Source organism: Anomaloglossus baeobatrachus, chromosome 10, assembly GCF_048569485.1.
Source record: "Anomaloglossus baeobatrachus isolate aAnoBae1 chromosome 10, aAnoBae1.hap1, whole genome shotgun sequence".
Classification (NCBI taxonomy): domain Eukaryota; kingdom Metazoa; phylum Chordata; class Amphibia; order Anura; family Aromobatidae; genus Anomaloglossus; species Anomaloglossus baeobatrachus.
The window spans coordinates 196404162-196426694 of NC_134362.1; the positions used below are offsets into that span (position 1 = coordinate 196404162).

General features: G+C 46.1%; 1 protein-coding gene across 1 annotated transcript in view; it reads left to right on the forward strand.

Moving 5' to 3' along the window:
* PEPD (peptidase D) overlaps nt 1-22533 on the forward strand; it is a 200076-nt gene that overhangs the window by 117499 nt on the left and 60044 nt on the right.

Below are 22533 nucleotides of genomic sequence, written 5' to 3' on the forward strand. Positions count from 1 at the left end.
CAAAGGCCTTCAATGATCCCCCTCCTGCCACGTTTCGCCAGCCCTCAGCCCTCTCCTTTATAGAGCCTTGCCACCTAATATCGCCTTCTTCATCTTTTATAGAACCCCTTTCCACCTAATATCTCTTAGTAGAGCCACAGCCAGGTTTCATTATACCAGTGCCCCATTTCTAATACCCATCACTTTACGTTTCACCCCACAAAGACCTTCAAAGATCCCCTCCTGCCACGTTTCGCCAGCCCCCCTGCTCCTTCACAGAGCCTTCCCACCTAATATCTTCTCCTTCATCTTTTACAGAGCCCCCTATCCACCTAATGTCTCTTAGTAGAGCCCCAGCCAGGTTTCATTATATCCGCACCCCATTTCTAATACCTATCATTCCACAGAGACCTTCCAAGAGCCCCTGTTGCTACGTTTCACCAGCCCCCTGCTCCTTCACAGAGCCTAATATCTTGTGCTTGGTCTTGTACAGAGCTTCTATCTACTTAATGTCTCTGTGTTCCTCGGTAGAGCCTCGTACAGATTTCATTCTACCCCCATTATTCTCCGTTTCGCCCCACCGAGACCTGCCACCTTGTTTCCTCCTTTAGTCCTTTAAATAGTCCAGCATGGCTGCCATCCCTGCCCTCCTAACTGGCATAGCCATGCCACTTTACAGCCTGCCATCAGAGCACTGCCCTGCGTTTCTACACATTGTACCCCTGACAAAGCCTTGGCACTACGTGACATCCTATGGCTCTTACAGAGCATTCGCTGGTGCTTGTTCCCCTTTCTGATAATGAGGGGCCATATGGTGCCCAAAATAGCGACCCAGGCAGTTAATAACGGTTTTCATTGTTTCATGCCTATTCTTTTTTTCCTTTATTTTAAAGGATATGGCAAATTTAATTAAAAAAAAAAAAAAAATGGTAATTAAAAATTTTACATCTTATTTATTGAAAATAATGAGATTGTAATCCGTGGATTCCGGCAGCGAGCGCTTTACACCATTACATTTGTATTTGTACAGACATGCAAATTAATTTTAATCTGCAGACTAAGAAAAAAAAAAAAAGAAATCTTGTTATGTAACGTATCAGAGGAATGAAACGCGTGAAAACAAACAAGGCATAACATTGCGGAGTAATCACACGCTAATGGAGGGGGATACGTCTGCACTAATAAATGCAGGGAAGACTCCGAAGAAACAGATCCGGAATCCGCCGGCTAATAATTACAGCAAATAGACATAATTATACCCGCTGATACTTAATGTTTGTAGCAATTAGACCATTGTATACCAGGCTCGTCAGGGAGGAATATGTAAACACCAGCGCAGGATGCCGGGAGGGTGTCTTTTTCGTAGGCCCCTGATCTGAGTATAAGAGATATTGGAGCAAATACCCCATAGGAAAAGAAATCCGATAGTGGAATAATCAATATAAGAAAAAGTCACCCAGCTTTTCTAGAGTCCTGAAGGGTGTTTTGCCTAGTTGTGCCGCCGTACATCCCTGTCTGCACACTCAGCTCTGCTGTATCAAGGTGTATGTCCTGCATACCCGACGGTGCCGTTCTAAGGTTCTGTCTGCACACTCAGCTCTGCTGTATCAAGGTATATGTCTGCATACCCGACTGTGCCGTTCTAAGGTGCTGTCTGCATTTTCAGCTCTGCTGTATCAAGGTGTATGTCTGCATACCCGACTGTGCCGTTCTAAGGTGCTGTCTGCATTTTCAGCTCTGCTGTATCAAGGTGTATGTCTGCATACCCGACTGTGCCGTTCTAAGGTGCTGTCTGCATTTTCAGCTCTGCTGTATCAAGGTGTATGTCTGCATACCCGACTGTGCCGTTCTAAGGTGCTGTCTGCATTTTCAGCTCTGCTGTATCAAGGTGTATGTCTGCATGTGCAACTGTGTCTGTATTAAGTTGCATGTCTGGATACTCAACTGTGTGCAGACTGTGCTTGAGAATTGCACAGTCGAGTTTGCAGACATGCACCTTGATACAGCAGAGCTGAATGTGCAGATGGCGCCTGAGAATGGCAATCAGTTCTGCTGTATCAAGATGCATGTCTGTATACCCAACTGTGTCATTCTCAGGTGTTGTCTGCACACTCAGCTCTGCTATATCAAGGTGCATGTATGCTTATCCAGCTGTGCCATACAAGCACCATGATACAGCACAACTGACTGTATAGTTCCAAGGTGCTGTCTGCACACTCCACTCTGCTGCATCAAGGTGCATATCCGACTGTGCCGTTCCAAGGTCCTGTCCGCACACTCAGCTCTCCCGTGTTTCAAGGTGCATATCTGCACACTCAGCTCTCCTGCATCAAGGTGCATATCTGCATATCCAACTGTGCCGTTCCAAGGTCCTGTCAACACACTTACCTCTCCTGTATCAAGGTGCATGTCTGCATATCTAGCTGTGCTGTTCCAAGGTGCTGTCTACACACTCAGCTCTGCTGTATCAAGGTGCATGTCTGCATACCCAACTGTGCCATTTCAAGGTGTTGTCTGTACACTCAGCTCTGCTGTATCAAGGTGCATGTCTGCATACCCAACTGTGCCGTTCCAAGGTGTTGTCTGTACACTCAGCTCTGCTGTAGCAAGGTAAATATCTGCATATCCATCTGTGCCGTTCCAAGGTGCTGTCCACATACTCAGCTCTGCTGTAGCAAGGTAAATATCTGCATATCCATCTGTGCCGTTCCAAGGTGCTGTCTGCACACTCAGCTCTGCTTCATCAAGGTGAATGTCTGCATACCCGACTGTGTAATTCTGAAGTGCTGTCCACATCCTCAGGTCTGCTATATCAAGGCACATGTCTCTGTACCCAGCCGTGCTGTTCCAAGGTGCTACCGCACACTCAGCTCAGCTGTATCAAGGTGTGTCTGCATAGCTGACAGTGCTGTTCCACGGTGCTTTCCACATACTCTGCCCTTTTGTAATAGGGTTACTCTATGGGCCACCCTGCTAATCCAGCTCTGTTATTCCACATCCCAATTTCTTTCTTTCTGCTGTATCTCACTGCACCGAGGCCTCCGGTATGTGCACTTCATCCAGACCTGCAGCTTAGTGAATCCACTCCAAAGGCGTCCTCTAGCACCAGTCACCGCATGTCTACCAAGGCTGTGGCATCTACACATACTGACCGCTTGGAAGCCATTGTCCATATTTCCTGGCTTGTTTGCGTAGACATGTCTTCCCTCCCGATGGACAGAGAAGACCAGCTTGGCCGTTTTTTTCTCCCTTTATTAGCAATCATGTGTGAGTGCATTATCATCCTCACCTCTCGCTGTTATCTGCCGTTTCCAGCGCCGCTCCAGTTCACTGCGGCATCTCATAACTCTATTTGTGACCTGCAAGAAGAAGAAAAAAAAATATTTGAAAAATCTTTGTCATTGCCTTGCACTAAATCCGATCTGTCTAGGTGTAGAACTAACCCCCCAAAAAATCCGAAAACCAGAATTGCTCTTTGGGTCATTTCTCCACCCCAAAAAATATGATAAAAAGTGATGAAATTGGTTGCATTTTTATAGCGCTGTAATCCACTGACCTGACTATAACAGTTATGGCTCTTGGAAGAAGAGGATGAACATAAACAAAAGCACAAAAAAACAAAAATTAGCGCAAAGATAAAGTAAAAAGCGCAAATTTGAAAAAGTTAGTAGCCATAATTTAGAATATGGCTCTTCGGAAAGTTTGGGGAAATTCGAGATGAAAAATAACACTTTTTGGCCCCATAATAGTCACCGTGGCGATTCCGGGAGACGCAGTCTTTCTCAATTGCGGCCGGGGCTCTCGTTTCGGAAGTCCCCGCTGTTGTTTCCTAATTCTGGTAAGTGACCCCGGGGGAGAGATTTTCGACTTTTATTTGTTTTGTGCCTTCATACATTTTGCAGAGGAGATGCATCGCGGAGTGGGCGTCCGGGCGCCGCCGCAAATTACTGCCGGAGATAATATGTCGGGAAGCCGCGCTGCTGTGTGATTGCGGGTTTTTTTCCTGATCATGTTCTGCTCGGTCACTGACCTTTCTCGCTAGAAGAGTATACGAGATTAAGACATTACTTAGAAAGACGGCGGCGCTGTCAAGATAGCCCAGTCCATAACGGCCACGGCGACAGACGGGCTAGCTCCATGCAGGAAAAGTCTCCGGTGAAAATCATATACAGTGTGTCCACCCATGTCCTGTCCACCGCCATTAACCTGAGAACGGCGGCAGCTATAGGCATAGAAGTGGTGTCTAGGTATAGTAAAGTAGCCATGTGCTACGTAATTAAACCACCTATAGTGCCACCTGGTGGAAAACAACGGAGTTAGCATGTTTATCTCAAAAACGGAACAAGATAGAGAAAAAAAGTGAATTACAAAGTTGTAGGGCATCATCAATTCAATACGAATCGACACCTTGCATACAGAAATGCTATGATTGGAACGTGTAAAACTCACAAGGCTGCGGACGTGAAGCGATACCTCATGGAGACCCTTCCTAAAAGTCATTGGGTATGGTGGCTGTGTGGAGTGGCCTCCGCTCACCTGACCTGACCCCATTGGACTTCTTTCTGTGAGGTCACATCAAACAGCAGGTGTATGCGACCCCTCCACCAACATTGCAGGACCTACGACCACGTATCACAGATGCTTGTGCAAACGTGTCACCTACCATATTGCACAACGTGCAGCCAGATACAGTATGCTGTGCAGAGGCCAGATGTGCATTGCAGCTGACGGGGGACACTAATGAGCGCCATATGCGTGACCAGAATTCAATATTTTGGGGGGGTCATGGGTTTCATATCATAGCATTTCTGTATGCAAGGTGTTGATTCGTATTGAATTGATGATGCTCTACAATTTTTTAATTCACTTTTTTTCTCTATCTCGTTCCGTTTTCCAGATAAAATTACTAACTCTGTTGTTTTACACCAGGTGGCGCTATAGGTGGTTTCATTGCGTAGCGCATGGCTACTTTACTATACCTAGACACCACTTCTATGCCTATAGCTGCCACCGTTCTCAAGTTAATGGTGGTGGACATGATATGGGTGGACACACTGTATAATGCGATGTATATTCCCGCACCCTCATGGATCCTTATGGGCCACAGGTGCAAATCCACAACATAACTCAGTGCCAGTAGATGAGATTCCAAAAAAATCGGCACCTTGTTGAAAATTTCCGCACAAAAATTGCTATTCTGCGGGGACATTGACATTTGCAACATGTTAGTTATGTGTTTAATCCAAAGAATATTGCACTCGGAAAAATCCAAAATCTGCATGGAGCGCATCAACATTTTGCTTTAGGTGAACAGAAAATCAATAGTTTTGTTTTTAAATCAAATGAGATTTTTAATAAACATCAAGAATTTGCATGGTTTGTTTTTTTTAAGATTTTTGGAGCGTTTTTTTTTTGTTTTTTTTTCACATTTTGTTTTTGTCTTTTGACTTAATAGTGTCAATGTTATGTGCACTAAAATGCACGCGTAGCAAATAAGGTAACATAAGGGCTTACTTAAAATTACTGTACCTGACTTGCCCCTTTCTTGTACACACCTGGGGTCCCAGCTGCACAGTCCCTAAAAGCCCCTGCGCAGACTGAAAGACCCTATCTGGATAACTCTGACCTTTTGCTTCCTAAGTGGCCATCGAGGGTTCCATGTACCTCCTTTAGAATCCGAGGGGAGGTGCAGAGTAAAATAAGGTACATCAAAGTTATAATCTGCCAGCGAAAACACAACACAAACGGGCTGCAATTTTAAACAGGGTCCACTTCAGAAATATCACCAGCGGAAAATGTAAGCCTGGGGAAGCTTTAAATAGTTACACCCGCCGGGTGATAGGGCAGACTGAATTACTTCATTGGAAACACTTGTTGGCAGAAAGGCAGTGTACACACAAAGTGTCTGCACAGAGACAAAGTGTTCAGCACCAGGAAAGTGACCGAACTTGTCTGTGGCTCAGTGGAGAGGAAAACTGGAGGCTGCCGTTCAAATTCGAGGCATGACAGCCACCTTTTGTTACGGTCGTCTCTTTGCTGCTTTGAGTCTAGTGACAGCCTTAAGACTGGAGCCTCCCATCTGCATTTAAACAATTTCCTTTCCTTTGGCGTCCCACGAGTTAATTTCAGGTTTTGTTGCCAGCAGCTCTGAGCAGGGCAGGTCAGCTGTCGTTGCTTTGGGTCCACACCCATTTAGGATAAATACTAGAGCCTTCCCTGCATCCTTGCTGCTGTTAAAATTCGTTTCTACTCTGGCCGACCTGGTGGAAGGATCTGCTGAGGTTTGGTCCTGTGCCCATCCATCTGCTACTTTACGGTCTGCTGCTTTGAAGTTTGGTGTTTGTAGCCTGTTTATTCCTCCATCTGTCTTCCCTTTCCCTCGTGTTTATTAATGTAGTGTTCTCGTTGGCCTACTCACTAGTCAGGGTGAGTGTAGGGCCAGCCTAGGGTCCAAGGCATCCTGCTCGCCGATAGGTTGAAATAACCTGTATAGGGACGCTAGGGGGCTCCGGAGTCAGCTTGAGGTGAGTTCAACCCTCTCCCTAGCGGCAGAGACCTCCGTTGTATCGTGACCCCGGTGTCCCCCCTTTTTGTTTGTGGTGCCTTTGTAGTACGTCAGACACCTGTAAGTCTCACACGGTACATACGGACGACATCTACTCCGTGCATGACACCTTTTAAGCGAATTCCTCAAAGAAACATTCAGAGAGCACATTTGATCTGAAACCCTTGTCAAAAACCTCTCGATTTCCTGACTTGGATTTTTCTTGAAAACCACATCCGATTTTTCCGTCTCCAAAAGTCGGAGTAAATATATGCGGAATCTTTTTGCCGAGTTTACGGAGCAGAAATTCTAGAGGAGGATTTGAAGAGTTTCCACCCCAGAACCTCCTTGGAAAAAAACTTCACGTTGCAAAATTAGTGTTTTTGTGGGGGGAGTTGCTATTTTTCAAGATCACAGTAAAATTAAATTTTTGGAAAAATCGCGCCAAAACGGTGCAACTTTGCAAGGTGTAAACGAAATAAAAGCTGTGTGAAAATCTGCCCCATTTTTGCACCATAAAAAAATGTTGCAGATTTGCTAATTCACGCCCTACGCTCGTTTTCCCGCTTCGTGCGCATGTGCACGCGATTAAAACCTAATCAAAATTAGACGTTCCCCTAATTATTGCTCCTGTTTAATGCAGATATAATTAGTTACAGTCTAGGACGGTCGTTCTTAAGGAAAGGGAAAAAAAAAATAAAAATCCTGGCAGCTTTTTAATTAAAGATGGATTAGCTAATAAGACAGCGAGCCAATCAATCTGCCACGGAGGAGCCGCGATCTCATTAATAACTGGTGTTAAAGCAAGGTCCGTGGCACAAAACGTATCCAGACTGACTGCTGTCCATGTGGCGGCGTGTGCGTGGGGTAATAAAAAAAGAGAACATCATTATTTTCATTATTTTTTTTGCAAATTTGTAAAACTTATTGTTTTTTTTTAATTATTACTGAGATTTTTTATTTTTTTATTTTTTTGCTGAATGAAACATGGCAAGATGTCGGCTCCCCCTAGTGGTAAAATTAGTATGAATAATCCAAAAAGTCCCAACGAAATCTGGCTATTTTTTGCAGTAAACAGCGCCACCCTTGTCCACAGGTAAGATGCAGTATTGCAGCTCAATCCAATGAGGACTTAACTGTAATACCAGGCACAACCTGTGGGCAGAGGGGGCGCTGTTTGTAAAAGAAAGCAGCTGCTGTTGACCCCTTTAAATTTGTGCATTGAAAGTTTTCTTTTTTATGTATTCTTGTTTGTTTCTGTTGTACATTTTGCCAAGGGAAAAAAAAAAAAAATCAGAATGCCGCTGTCTTGGCGGAGAATTATTATCTGTATACCTGAAATATTTCCTTGTGTTATGGCCGGGTTCAGGCACAAGAGCTTAATAAATATTGTATGGCGGTGTAGGGATGATATATACCTGCAGATCGGCACAAATGGCGACATTATTTATACATTTTTGAGTTTTTTACCCCTTTTTTATTTCCTTTTCTGAGCGATGGCAAAAAGGTGAGAATCGGAGAGATGACAGAATAGTGAGACGCCCCGGACCGGCTGTGATTGTGTGCGCACAGATACATAGTACGGTGGCTCAGTGGTTAGCACTGCAGTCTTGCAGCGCTGGGGTCCTGGGTACAAATCCCACCAAGGACAACATCTGCAAGGAGTTTGTATGTTCTCCCCGTATTTGCGTGGGTTTCCTCCGGGTCCTCCGGTTTCCTCCCACACTCCAAAGACATACAGATAGGGACTCTAGATTGTGAGCCCCAATGGGGACAGTGTTGCCATTGTATGTAAAGCGCTGTAAAATTAATAGCGCTATATAAATGAATAAAATTTATTTATTATTATTACTACAGATCATATATGGCCAGATAATACTAATATTGTTCCCCATCTGGTGGCAGAAACTGAGGCCATGAGCAATGTGCTGTAATTTTTGAAAGACTATGTGAGATATTAAATCTGAGAGCAGCATAATATAGGTGCAGAGATCCTGATTCCATCGATGTTTCACTTACCAGGCTACTTTGTAGTACTTTAAATACAATCAGTGTTTTATCAGCAGGAGATTATCACTGCTGGACTATTTGTCCCATGCAATGCAGTCCAGCTAGTTTGTGTAACTCCGCCCCCACCACTGATTGGCAGTTTCCTGTGTGCTCTGTCTGCAAGAAGCCAATCAGGAATGTGGGCGGGATTACACACAGCTCAACAGTCACAGCTGTTGAGAACATAGGGATTTTATCAAACCTACAGCAAGTGATACATCGCTGGAATCAGGCTCTCTGTCCCTACATCATGCTGCTCTCAAATTACATAGCAAAGATTCCCTTTAAATGCCGACAGTCTTTAGATGTACACAATGCCTCCTATTCCCTAAATGCTTAGATGTGAACAGCGGATGGAACATGTTGAGATCCAACATGCCCGATCCCTTTTACGATCAGGAGAGACGACTTTTGTAGTGCGATGTCTAATGGATAAATATGAAATACTCAATATGCCTTATATAAAATCCGAGCTGTAATATGTCGGTATGCATGATCCTCACAATCGAGCACGCACGTCTTTCCCACGTTGAGTATTTTTTAGTTTTCCAGCGCTTTGCCTTCCATTTTACAGGATTTCCCTCTTACATTTTCCCTCTTTTGCAGCCCCTTATAGAGGATTGATATATTTTGCTCGGTGTTGTCACTTTGTTTTTCGTGATCTCCTGTTGTTAACACCCCGCAATAGAGCAGCGCTCAGCGCGGCTCCGATGTAAGGAGACGCAAGTGTCAGCGCTGACGGGCATCGGGGCTGTAATTAGTTATTTTGTAGACAGGTGCTCGATACACCTCTCCGGGCCGCCGTCAGGATTCCAGATTTATTTTGTTCCTTTTTTTTTTTTTACTCCTTTTTATCCCTTTTTTGCTGCTCATAGTTCTCCGATCCGGCACATTACACCAGTGCTGCTTTTGTGCAGTTTATGAAATTTGCTGAATTTTAGCTTTTATAGGGTTTGTGTCATTTTTGTTGCTAGTTATAGACTATGATTGAGGTGAGGAGGATGATGGGCAGGTAATTAGTGTTGTATACGCAAGAGTAGCCTGTGGCAGGTCACAAATCTGACGTCTTGGCACTCAAGTTTTGCCATGGGCCCATTGACATTTATTGGGGCCATTTTCCAGCTTTTGGAAGTCACTTTTTTTTTCTCTGAAGAACGTCAACAGTAAATTTTAGTAATTTTTTTTTCTCAGAGCCTGTGAACATAATGGATCGGGCATGTTGAAAGCCGACATGCCCAGTCCTGCTCTCCTTGGAACAAATATTATTCTAATAGCGCCATTTATCCCATGGTGCTTTACATGTGAAAAAGGGGCATACATAGATAACTACAACAATCGTGAAGATTTTCAGGCACAGATTGGTATAGGAGCTAACAGTCTACAGGGAATGGGTGAGGGGACAGGAGGAGGGAGGACCCTGCCCGCGAGGGCTCACAGTCTACAGGAGGAGAGAGGACCCTACCCACGAGGGCTCACAGTCTACAGGAGGAGAGAGGACCCTACCCACGAGGGCTCACAGTCTACAGGGGATGGGTGAAGGTACAGGAGGAGAGAGGACCCTGCCCACGAGGGCTCACAGTCTACAGGGGATGGGTGAGGATACAGGAGGAGAGAGGACCCTGCCCACGAGGGCTCACAGTCTACAGGGGATGGGTGAGGGTACTGGAGGAGAGGACCCTGCCCGCGAGGGCTTACAGTCTACAGGGGATGGGTGAGGATACAGGAGGAGAGAGGACCCTGCCCACGAGGGCTCACAGTCTACAGGGGATGGGTGAGGATACAGGAGGAGAGAGGACCCTGCCCACGAGGGCTCACCGTCTACAGGGGATGGGGGAGGATACAGGAGGAGAGAGGACCCTGACCGTGAGGGCTCACAGTCTACAGGAGGAGAGAGGACCCTACCCACGAGGGCTCACACTCTACAGGGGATAGGGGAGGATACACTAGGAGAGAGGACCCTGCCCACGAGGGCTCACAGTCTACAGGGAAGGGGTGAGGGTACAGGAGGAGAGAGGACCCTGCCCACGAGGGCTCACAGTCTACAGGGGATGGGTGAGGATACAGGAGGAGAGAGGACCCTGACCGTGAGGGCTCACAGTCTACAGGAGGAGAGAAGACCCTACCCACGAGGGCTCACACTCTACAGGGGATAGGGGAGGATACACTAGGAGAGAGGACCCTGCCCACGAGGGCTCACAGTCTACAGGGAAGGGGTGAGGGTACAGGAGGAGAGAGGACCCTGCCCACGAGGGCTCACAGTCTACAGGGAAGGGGTGAGGGTACAGGAGGAGAGAGGACCCTGCCCACGAGGGCTCACAGTCTACAGGGGATGGGTGAAGGTACAGTAGGTGAGGGTAGAGCGGTTCGTGCAATGCTATGGTGGACTGAGGGTTACTGCAGGTTGTAGGCTTGTAAGAAGAGGTGAGTCTTCAGGTTCCTTTTGAAGGTTTCTATGGTAGGGGAGAGTCTGGTATGCTGGGGTAATAGAGCGTTCCAGAGTATGGGGGCTGCACGGGAGAAATCTTGTACGCGATTGTGGGAAGAAGAGATAAGAGAGGAGCAGAGAAGGAGATCTTGTGGGGATCGGAGGTTGCGTGCAGGTAGGTACCGGGAGACTAGGTCACAGATTGAGGAGACAGGTTGCGGATGGCTTTGCATGTCATGGTTAGTGTTTTGAAATTGAGTCTTTGGGCAATGGGAAGCCAGTGGAGGGATTGGCAGAGAGAAGAGGTCGGGGAGTAGTGAGGGGAGAGGTGGATTAGTTAGGCTGGAGAATTAAGGATAGATTAGAGGGAAGTAAGAGTGTTGGAAGGGCGGACACACAGCAGGAGGTTACAGTAGACTATACAGGAGATGATGAGGGCATGCACTAATTTTTGCAGATTCTTGGTCAAGGAATCTACGTATCCGTGAAATATTTTTGAGTTGGAGTCGGCAAGAGGTGGAAAGGGCTTGGATGTGTGGCTTTAAGGAGACAGCAGAGTCTAGGGTTACCCCCAGCCAGGCAGCACGAGGGACTCTGGACAATGAGCAGCCATTGACTATAATGGATAGGTCAGGTGTGGTGATAGAGTGAGGTGGGAGAAAGATGATAAATTCTGTTCAGTTTTAGAAATCGCGCAGAGAAGGAGGATGAAATACCCGACAGACATTGTGGGATTCTGGTTAGTAGGGAAGTGGTGTCAGGTCCAGGGAGGTAGATCTGAGTACCATCAGCGTAGAGATGATACTGAAAGCCATAGGACTCTGAGCTGTCCCAGGCCAAAGGTGGAGAACAGCAGGGGTCCAAGAACTGAACCTTGGGGGGACCCCAACAGATAGAGGGTGGGATGAGGAAGTGGTGTGAGAATGGGAGACGCTGAAAGTCCGATCCATTGGACATGAAGTGATCCAGGGGAGGGCCAAGTCTGTGACACCTAGAGATGAGAAAATCTGTAGTAGAAGGGAATAGACCACAAGCATCAAAGGTAGAGGACAGGTCCAGGAGGAGGAGGATTGCCGCTATTTGACCAATGACTAGGGTCACCATGAAAAGTTTAAATATTACCAACTTAAAGGGGTTGCTCACTTTTGGGAGGTTGGTGGCGCTGATGACTTTTCTTTTGCAGATACCTGCCAGGATGTGTACCCTACCGGCAGGTATCATGCACAAGTCCTATTCATGATCCGCACACGTCCGGGGCAGCGTGGTCAGCGCCTCCACCTCCTGACGCAGAAATATCCCCTTTTCCAGTGATTGTCGCTTCCGTCTCGGATCCTTTTTATATTAAATTGTCCCCCGAGTTCCTTCGCCTTCTCTTCTGTAATTGTAAGAATCAGACACGGCCGATTTGCAAATGTTCTCCTGTCGCTTTCATCCCGCGCTCATTAATATGTGTTGCTTAAATATTTTTGCCCTGAGGGACGCAGAGTAAAAATGCGAGGAAATTGAGGTTACAGTTAACCTGGTCTGCTCTGCAGTTATTCATAAATAATACCGCTCTGTTGCTCCTCGTCACATTGTGCCATAGTGAGTGGAAAAGTTGTAAATACATTAGGAGTATATACAGTTATATCGCATCTCTACGTCGCACATTTATAAGCATACCAGGAACACCCTACAAAACAAGCTGTAAACTGGGAACATTCCACATGACCCGCCGTATACAGGGACACCCCACGAGACCCGCCGTATACCAGAAACACCCCACAAGACCCGCCGTATACAGGGACACCCCACGAGACCCGCCGTATACCAGAAACACCCCACAAGACCCGCCGTATACAGGGACACCCCACAAGACCCGCCGTATACCAGAAACACCCCACAAGACCCGCCGTATACCGGAAACACCCCACAAGACCCGCCGTATACAGGGACACCCCACGAGACCCGCCGTATACCAGAAACACCCACAAGACCCGCCGTATACAGGGACACCCCACGAGACCCGCCGTATACCAGAAACACCCCACAAGACCCGCCGTATACAGGGACACCCCACGAGACCCGCCGTATACCAGAAACACCCACAAGACCCGCCGTATACAGGGACACCCCACGAGACCCGCCGTATACCAGAAACACCCACAAGACCCGCCGTATACAGGGACACCCCACGAGACCCGCCGTATACAGGGACACCCCACGAGACCCGCCGTATACAGGGACACCCCACGAGACCCGCCGTATACCAGAAACACCCCACAAGACCCGCCGTATACAGGGACACCCCACAAGGGACACCCCACAAGACCCGCCGTATACAGGGACACCCCACAAGACCCGCCGTATACCGGGAACACCCCACAAGACCCTCCATATACCGGGAACACCCCACAAGACCCTCCGTATACCGGGAACACCCCACAAGACCCTCCGTATACCGGGAACACCCCACAAGACCCTCCGTATACCGGGAACACCCCACAAGACCCTCCGTATACCGGGAACACCCCACAAGACCCTCCGTATACCGGGAACACCCCACATGACCTGCCATATACCGGGAACACCCCACAAGAATTGCCTTTTTGGAGACACTCTGGGCCCGGCCGATAATGTGGCTTTTGTCAGTCTCCGATCCTCTTGCCTTCTTTCCCGGTTCCTTCACGTTGACTGTTTATTTGCCGTCTTCCCCTTTGCAGGTGCCATGATTACGACATAATCCATGTTATTACCTTCCGCCATCGCTGGGTTACCGATATAACGGTACATACGGTGCGTGCTGCTATCCTGCTATAGACATTGTAGTGCACATTTCCTAGTTCAGGGTTTTGGGGGGGGGGGGTTCTTTTTTAGTTTTCTCCTTTCTGTTGTTGTGATGTTTCTTGTATACAGTTGTGTGATAAAGCCAAACATGGCTGCATAGATCTCAGCTGACAACGCTCTCCTGATTTATACAACCGAGGGAGCGCTACTCAAGACGGATCACCTCTTCTCTGGGAAGTGTTTGGCCGCACCATTGTGACCGGACAGGTATATAGCGATCAGCGGAGGAGGGGAGGGCTTCTATTATTCTCTGTTTACCGCTGTCCTCACCTGCACGAATGACTGTTTTATTTTCAGTTTTATCCATGGATTTACTGTACAGTCAAAGGAAAATCCACCTGATCATAGAGACATTAAGCAGCAGCAAAGATCCGCACCGCAGCCCTGGCCTGGGAATCACAGGGGTCCCCTGCCCACATTATAGGGAGAATGTACACCGTGACTGCACCAGCAGAATAGTGAGTGCAGCTCTGGACTATAATACAGGCGGTAACTCAGGATCAGTAATGTATGTACACAGTGACTGCACCAGCAGAATAGTGAGTGCAGCTCTGGAGTATAATACAGGAGGTAACTCAGGATCAGTAATGTATGTGCACAGTGACTGCACCAGCAGAATAGTGAGTGCAGCTCTGGAGTATAATACAGGAGGTAACTCAGGATCAGTAATATATATACACACTGACTCCACCAGCAGAATAATGAGTGCAGCTCCAGAGTATAATACAGGAGGTAACTCAGGATCAGTATTGTAATGTATGTACACAGTGACTGCAGCAGCAGAATAGTGAGTGCAGCTCTGGAGTATAATACAGGAGGTAACTCAGGATCAGTATTGTAATGTATGTACACAGTGACTGCACAAGCAGAATAGTGAGTGCAGCTCTGGAGTATAATACAGGAGGTAGCTCAGGATCAGTAATGTAATGTATGTACACAGTGACTGCACAAGCAGAATAGTGAGTGCAGCTCTGGAGCATAATACAGGAGGTAACTCAGGATCACTAATGTAATGTATGTACACAGTGACTGCAGCAGCAGAACAGTGAGTGCAGCTCTGGAGTATAATACAGGAGGTAACTCAGGATCAGTAATGAAATGTATGTACACAGTGACTCCACCAGCAGAATAGTGAGTGCAGCTCTGGAGTATAATACAGGATGTAACCCAGGATCAGTAATGTAATATATGTACACAGTGACTGCACCAGCAGAATAGTGAGTGCAGCTCTGGAGTATAATATAGGAGCAGTAATGTAATGTATGTACACAGTGACTGCACCAGCAGAATAGAGAGTGCAGCTCTGGAGTATAATACAGGAGGTAACTCAGGATCAGTAATGTAGTGTATGTACACAGTGACTGCACCAGCAGAATAGTGAGTGCAGCTCTGGAGTATAATACAGGAGGTAACTCAGGATCAGTAATGTAATGTATGTACACAGTTACTGCACCAGCAGAATAGAGAGTGCAGCTCTGGAGCATAATACAGGAGGTAACTCAGGATCAGTAATGTAATGTATGTACACAGTGACTGCAGCAGCAGAATAGTGAGTGCAGCTCTGGAGTATAATACAGGAGGTAACTCAGGATCAGTATTGTAATGTATGTACACAGTGACTGCACAAGCAGAATAGTGAGTGCAGCTCTGGAGTATAATACAGGAGGCAGCTCAGGATCAGTAATGTAATGTATGTACACAGTGACTGCAGCTCTGGAGTATAATACAGGATGTAACTCAGGATCAGTAATGTAATGTATGTACACAGTGACTGCAGCTCTGGAGTATAATACAGGATGTAACTCAGGATAAGTAATGTAATGTATGTACACAGTGACTGCACCAGCAGAATAGTGAGTGCAGCTCTGGAGTATAATACAGGAGGTAGCTCAGGATCAGTAATGTAATGTATGTATATAGTGTCACCACCAGCAGAATAGTGAGTGCAGCTCTGGAGTATAATACAGGAGGTAGCTCAGGATCAGTAATGTAATGTATGTACACAGTGACTGCACCAGCAGAATAGTGAGTGCAGCTCTGGAGTATAATACAGGAGGTAGCTCAGGATCAGTAATGTAATGTATGTACACAGTGACTGCACCAGCAGAATAGTGAGTGCAGCTCTGGAGTATAATATAGGATATAATGGAAGATGATAATTACTGTATAGTGCATTCATGTTTTTAGTCTCCTGAATGTTGTGCAGACTTTGCTCCTCCGCTGTCACCACTGATGAAGGATTTATTATCTGCAGGTAATGTGCTCAGACAGTAACCTATGATGTCGCGTCTTGTGAATCCTCCAGCCTCCGGTTTGTGCACCGTCCAGTGTAAACAGTGCGGGTGAATGGGGTAACGTCTGTGGCTGTAGCTCCGCGGTTGCACCGTCCATCGCAGGCTGATCGTATTGTGACTGTTTTCTTTAGATTCCTGCGGAGCTGTGCAGCCCTTCTGTACTTGTCCTGAGGGCTAGGTGTCAGCGGGGTCCCTCTAGGGCTCCAGGGCTGTCAGTCACAGCCTTTACTGGGGATCGTCTACAAAGCCTCCTGTCCCATTCCTGCCGGTGCTGTGCCAAGATTGTAATCGCCTCCATAAATTAATGATGCTCTCCTTAAATCCAAGTGCTTGTGAAGGTAAATGATGATGGGTCTGGGACCCGCTGACGGGGAATATAGATTGCACTAATGAGGCCTAATGCCAGGATCGCGCTGGTTCCAATAAAGCGGATCCGCAGACGAGGTGACAGGTCTATATCTTCAGGGTTTTCTTAAGCAATAATCTCGTTATCGTCCACGTCTGCTCCTCGGGTCTTGTACAGGATCAGACACGGATCCGGGGGAACAATGAGCACCTTGTAATCAGTGACAGGAGCTAACAATGGATGGACGTGTAATGCATGAATCCAACAAAAAAAAATCTCAAAAAGAACATGTAAAATCAGAAAACCACCTATGGGTTAAAAAAAGATTTTTGTTTTGCTTGTATTTTTGCTTGGTAATACGTCTTTCCTTTATACCATGACTTTATGAAAAAAAACAAAATTAGTAATCTTGCAGTTTTCAGACTGGCCACTAGGGCTTTATTTTTAGATTCACGCTTCCCTTTTAGGAAGAGTTTTCAGCAGTCTCATTATCATCAGAGGACAAAATTACAATGACTGATAACATCTCCATACAAAACTGTTAATAACCAATAAGTGATATCACACCTGACCCTGCCCGCCCTCCTTTGCACACGCTCATTAGCTGCTTCAATGCAAAAGAGAGTTCATTGTGGCTCATGTACATGTGCAATTTTTGAAAAAGGATGTTAAAACAAAAATAATAAAAAATACTCTATAGCCAATGTAAAAAATAGTTTCTATTATTTTTTTTTTTACTTTTTAATAAAGATTTTGATGAAAAAAAATCATAAACATACAAAAATCCACTCATCCTAAAACATGTCAAAGAATTTGTTCTTCAGACATTATCCTCCCTCAAAAAGGCAATATTGGCCTCTAAGATTGTTGAAGATCTCCAGGGACTGTTATTTATTTCCCTCAGCTCTTGCTCTGTTCCTCTGAGCTGTTGATCTGTTGACTACAAAATAACTCTATCACCTATAGGGAGTGTGTGGTGGTCTGAGACACACCCCCTGTCTATTTATTGGTTCAGGCTGCTGCTATGCCCCTCCCATTGCAGCTCTGATTCTATTGATTGGCTGTTGTGTATAAACACAAGTCTGGCACCTCCTCCATCTATTCATTGGTCCAGTGTGCTGATTTGACCCTCCCATTGCAGCTTTGATTCTAATTGGCTGCTGTGTAAAAACACAAACCCAGCACCTCCTCCATCCATTCATTGGTTCAGGCTGCTGATTTGACCCTCCCATTGCAGCTCTAATTCTAATTGGCTGCTGTGTATAAACACAAACCCAGCACCTCCTTCATCCATTCATTGGTCCAGTGTGCTGATTTGCCCCTCCCATTCCAGCTCTAATTCTTCTGATTGGCTGCAGTGTATAAACACAAGCCCAGCACCTCCCCCATCTATTCATTTGTCCAGGGTGCTGATGTGCTCCTCCCATTGCAGCTCTGATTCTTCTGATTGGCTGCTGTGTGTTAACACAAGCCCAGCACCTCCCCCCAGGAGCCAGTACATGGAATGGTGATTATTAATCCTGCAGCATTGTCAGGAGTGTCCCTGTTTTTATGGGTTTATGATGCGTTTCGGATCGGAAATCTGGGTCCAGTGTCCGATGTGATCCCCTCCAGATTTGGAGGCCATTAGTAACTGATAACCTTCATCTGCTACCATGGTGCATCCTCACCCGTCACATCAGCAGATTGCTCCTTCCTCGCAGAGTACCACAGCTTGAATTCTGCTGATCCAGATGACGAGCTGTGAATGTGATCGTCCCCGCTGCGTTCGCCGGCGTTGGCACCGCGTATAATAATAATTTAACTCGTCCGTGAAGATTTTTGACCTTCAGATGAAGGGGAAGCTCCCACCGAGCTGTGCGTCCCACCCTTATACGCTGCACAATATATACGATCCACATGTTATTGCATGTGCACCATAATACTGTCCTAAACAAAAATTGCTGCATTTCACATTTCTGCTGGACACAACCGCACAAGACACGGCCAAACGTTCCAAAGAAAATAAGAGCCTCCGAATTCGCCTGTCGCCACTGATGAAGGCTTTATAGACTGGGGGTCATCATCAGACAGACGCCTGTGACATCATGTCTGGGCAATCCTTAGATGTGTCCGATGTCCGAAGTCTGCGCCCATCCTGCACCCGCTGCTCCTCCCTGACCAGCACAGACACATTGTAGCTTCTTGGTTTCCTTAAAATTAATTTCATCTTGTAACCGAATTCCATTTTTTCTGACTTTCCGTTTTTGGAAACAAGATTAAATGCTGGTTGGCCGGCTTTGGATGGAAAAGAGACCATCATGTCAATCAATTTAAAGAATCCATAAGGTTAAATTGACCTTCCACATGCAAAGGGCATTGTGACGGGAGGGGGAGAAGGTAAGCTGTGACATCACCTATTGTAAATGGTGGATCCTGTGTTATCTACTGTATATAGAGGTGTTATCAGTCATACAGAAGGAGAAGGTGAGCTGTGACATAACCCGAGGTGGATCCTGTATTATCTACTGTATATAGAGGTGTTTTTAGTCATTGTGCAGGAAAGGGAGGAGGTGAGCTGTGACATCACCTATTGTGAATGGTGTATCCTGTGTTATCTACTGTATATAGCGGTGTTATCAGTCATTGTACAGAAGAGGGAGGAGGTGAGCTGTGATATCACCTGTTGTAAATGGTAGATTCTGTGTTATCTACTGTATATAGAGGTGTTATCAGTCATTGTACAGGAGAGGGAGGAGGTGAGCTGTGATATCACCTATTGTAAATGGTAGATTCTGTATTATCTACTGTATATAGAGGTGTTATCAGTCATTGTACAGGAGAGACTAAAACTGTGGGAATAGAAAGCGCAATAGGGTCTTACCCGGTATATACTGAGAGAAATAGAAGATTTACATTCACCTCAAGGAGTTGTGCCAGTCACAACTCCTGTATAAGCGTGTGGTATTTAGGTGAACTCTGCTGCAGCCCCCGTGGTAGATAACAGTGAGTAATGGAGAAGGGGTTTTATGCCGCGCTATTCACCAGGCACATGGACATGAAGATAATCAATGTTCCTTTATTGTAGCTTGCGTCTACGCGTTTCAGGAGCTTGCTCCCTTCATCAGGACATACAGCACAGAGATAACATCAATGATGTTCACGTCCATGTGCCTGGTGAATAGCGCGGCATAATACCCCTTCTCCATTACTCTCTGTTATTGTACAGGAGAGGGAGGAGGTGAGCTGTGACATCACCTATTGTGAATGGTGGATCCTGTATTATATACTGTATATATAGAGGTGTTATCAGTCATTGTACAGGAGGAGGTGAGCTGTAACATCACCTTTTGTAAATGGTGGATCCTGTGTTATATACTGTATATAGCAGTGTTATCAGTCATTGTACAGAATAGGGAGGAGGTGAGCTGTGACATCACCTATTATGAATGATGGATCCTATGTTTTTCGCTTTGTCATAATTCTTCCTTTGCTGATAATGAGACTTCTGGAAAGTTTTCAGAAAGTGTGACTGAACTAGCTCCAGTGGCATTACAAGTTTTCTATTTTTCTTTACTGTAGAGTGAGATATAAAAAAAAAAAAAAAATTGTTAAAAATTCTTTAAAATAACATTTAACACAAAAAAAGCTTTAAAAAATAGGTCATTTTCTGAAGATAAATTCTTTTTAACTGCGTCTAGACTGGGGATTTTGAGCTCAGTGTCAGAGGAACAGCTAAAGACGTATGAGGACATTTATCAGTGCAGATCCTGGATATGTTTAGGTGAGAATAGACAATCGTTTCCACTTTGTAGGATCCTGGATTTCGGCAGCTCTCCTCTCCTTTGCCCGGGGGTTAGATATGGGCCGGCTTGTCTCGGGGCCGGCTCCTGAGTCCTGCTCCTTCCTCGTCTCTCGGTCAGGTCTTATTTTGCCGTAGTGTTTAAGTCTTTTTCTTTCTGCCTCCTCTCCTATGTAACTGAGGGGCTTCTGACCCCCACACCCCGCTGTTTGCACCCACGCCCGCTCCAGGGCTGCTCTCTTGTAGATACATTTCCCGTCCCTGGAGTTGAATGGCGTCTGTTGGGAATACCGTACATTTGAATTAGATTCCAGTTTGGGGCTCCCTCTTGTGGTCAGTGCTGGTAGTGCAGTTGACTTGCTGAGTGGGAGCTGGACAGCTGAGTAGGATTGGCAATCAGGCCATTCTTGTTTGGGCCTATATAACTATGTAGTTTCCTTTTGTTCCTTGCCAGTGCTTAATTGTATTTGCTGTGTTCTAAGGACTTCCTGAAACCAGCCCTGTTCTCTGTGTCTACCAGAACTCCTCTCAGATAAGTTTGTCTTGTACCTTTGCTTATGGTTTTCACTTTCTTGGGATTTTGCCTGTGTGGAGTTCTTGGTGGAGTTGGATCATTCCCTGCTGGGAGTATCTGTATACCTTGCTCCATGTTCTGTTATGTATTGTTTTGTCATGCTTGGTAAAATATTCAGTCCCCTCTCTATGTCAGTATATTTCTTGGATCCCAGTAACACCAGAGTACTGGTATAGCAGGGGAGAGCCTGTTTAGGGTCAGTATTTTTCCATGTCAGGCGTGCTGGTATTTATTAGGGTTTTTACGGCTGCAGTCAGTGCTCTTTCCTATCTTTCCTATGTAGATAGTTTTGGGCCTCATCTTTGCTGAATCTGTTCTCTAGCTACGTATTGTTTTTCTTTATCACTGTAGCCTTTACATGTGGGGGGCTATCTATATCTTTGGGGACTGCTCCGAGGCAGATAAGCTTTTCTAATAATTTTCTCTGTAAGAATATTTAGTTCTCCGGCTGTGTCGAGCCGACTAGGTCATTGTAGGCTCGTCCCACGGCTACTTCTAGTTGTGTGTCAGTATTAGGTCTGCAGTGAAGGTTCCAGCCACTCTGGTTATTTTCTAGGTTTCCGAGTTATTGCTCTTTTTCTGATCCTCCTCGGTCACTGCCGCCGCTCTGCACTTACTGCGCTTCCTCGGAGCAGCAAACACTGAAATTCTCACTTTTAATTTTAGCGGTCGGTGTACAGATGAGACAATACCACCTTCTCCCCTGGGATCATCTCCGTGAAATCTGGCCCGCTTTGATTAGCAGCCAAAACACGGGCTCGCTACGGCTATTTATTTTAGCAAAATTAACATTGAAGAATGAATCCGAGCCGCCGTCCACGGAGCGCTCTGTAATCTCACACTAATTAGACTCCGTGCATATTTACTATCGCTCCCAGGAAAACTTTTGACACAATGGATCTAAGTAAAGCTCGTTATCTGTGAAGACTAAATAGCGCCTCCGTCAGGGACCGCTTGGCAGCGGTTCTACTTCTCCCCGATAAAGTAGCGGATTATTAGGAGATATGTTCTTAACGCTTAATATAATACATGAACGTCCCTAATTCATATGCCCCATTACAGCATTTTGAGGTCGTAGACACATGAAGGGTTAATGTCCATTTTGTTGCTATCAGCTTTCCAGCAGTCTAAGTTAGGTACAGCTGCTTAACCACCACACCCCCCTCCTTTAAGTAGTAGATTTGCCCAGCAACCATTGCTGTTGATATAATCCATTCGGTCCTGGCCGCCTAGATGGAAGGAGCTGCTGTGGTTCTGCCCTCAACCCATCCGTCTGCTGCCTTGGAGTTTGGCTGCAGACATGGAGTTTGTGTTGTATCCTTTTCCCCTCTGTGTGTATACCTTTCCCTTGTATTTTATTAGTGCAGTGGTGGGACTAGTAATCCTCACCTGCCAGCTCACTAGCCGGGGTTACTGCACTCTTTTCCTAGGGTTTCATGTATCCTGCTCAATGACAGTTGTGGAACCTCCATAGGGCTGGTTAGGAGTGCAGGATACAGCTGCAGGTGAGTGCAGGAGGTGTCCCATCTCCCCCTCCCTACCAGCAGGGCCCACCGTTTTTGGTGGGCCCTGGGTTTTACACTCCAAAAATGAGTGTATCAGGAGCAAAGTAGATGTGGAACTGTTACTGCGCTGCTGGAGATATGTCATAAATCCAGGAAAATTGAATGACGGTGGTTTTATTCAACGCATTTTGAAATGTCCCCCCACTTCTT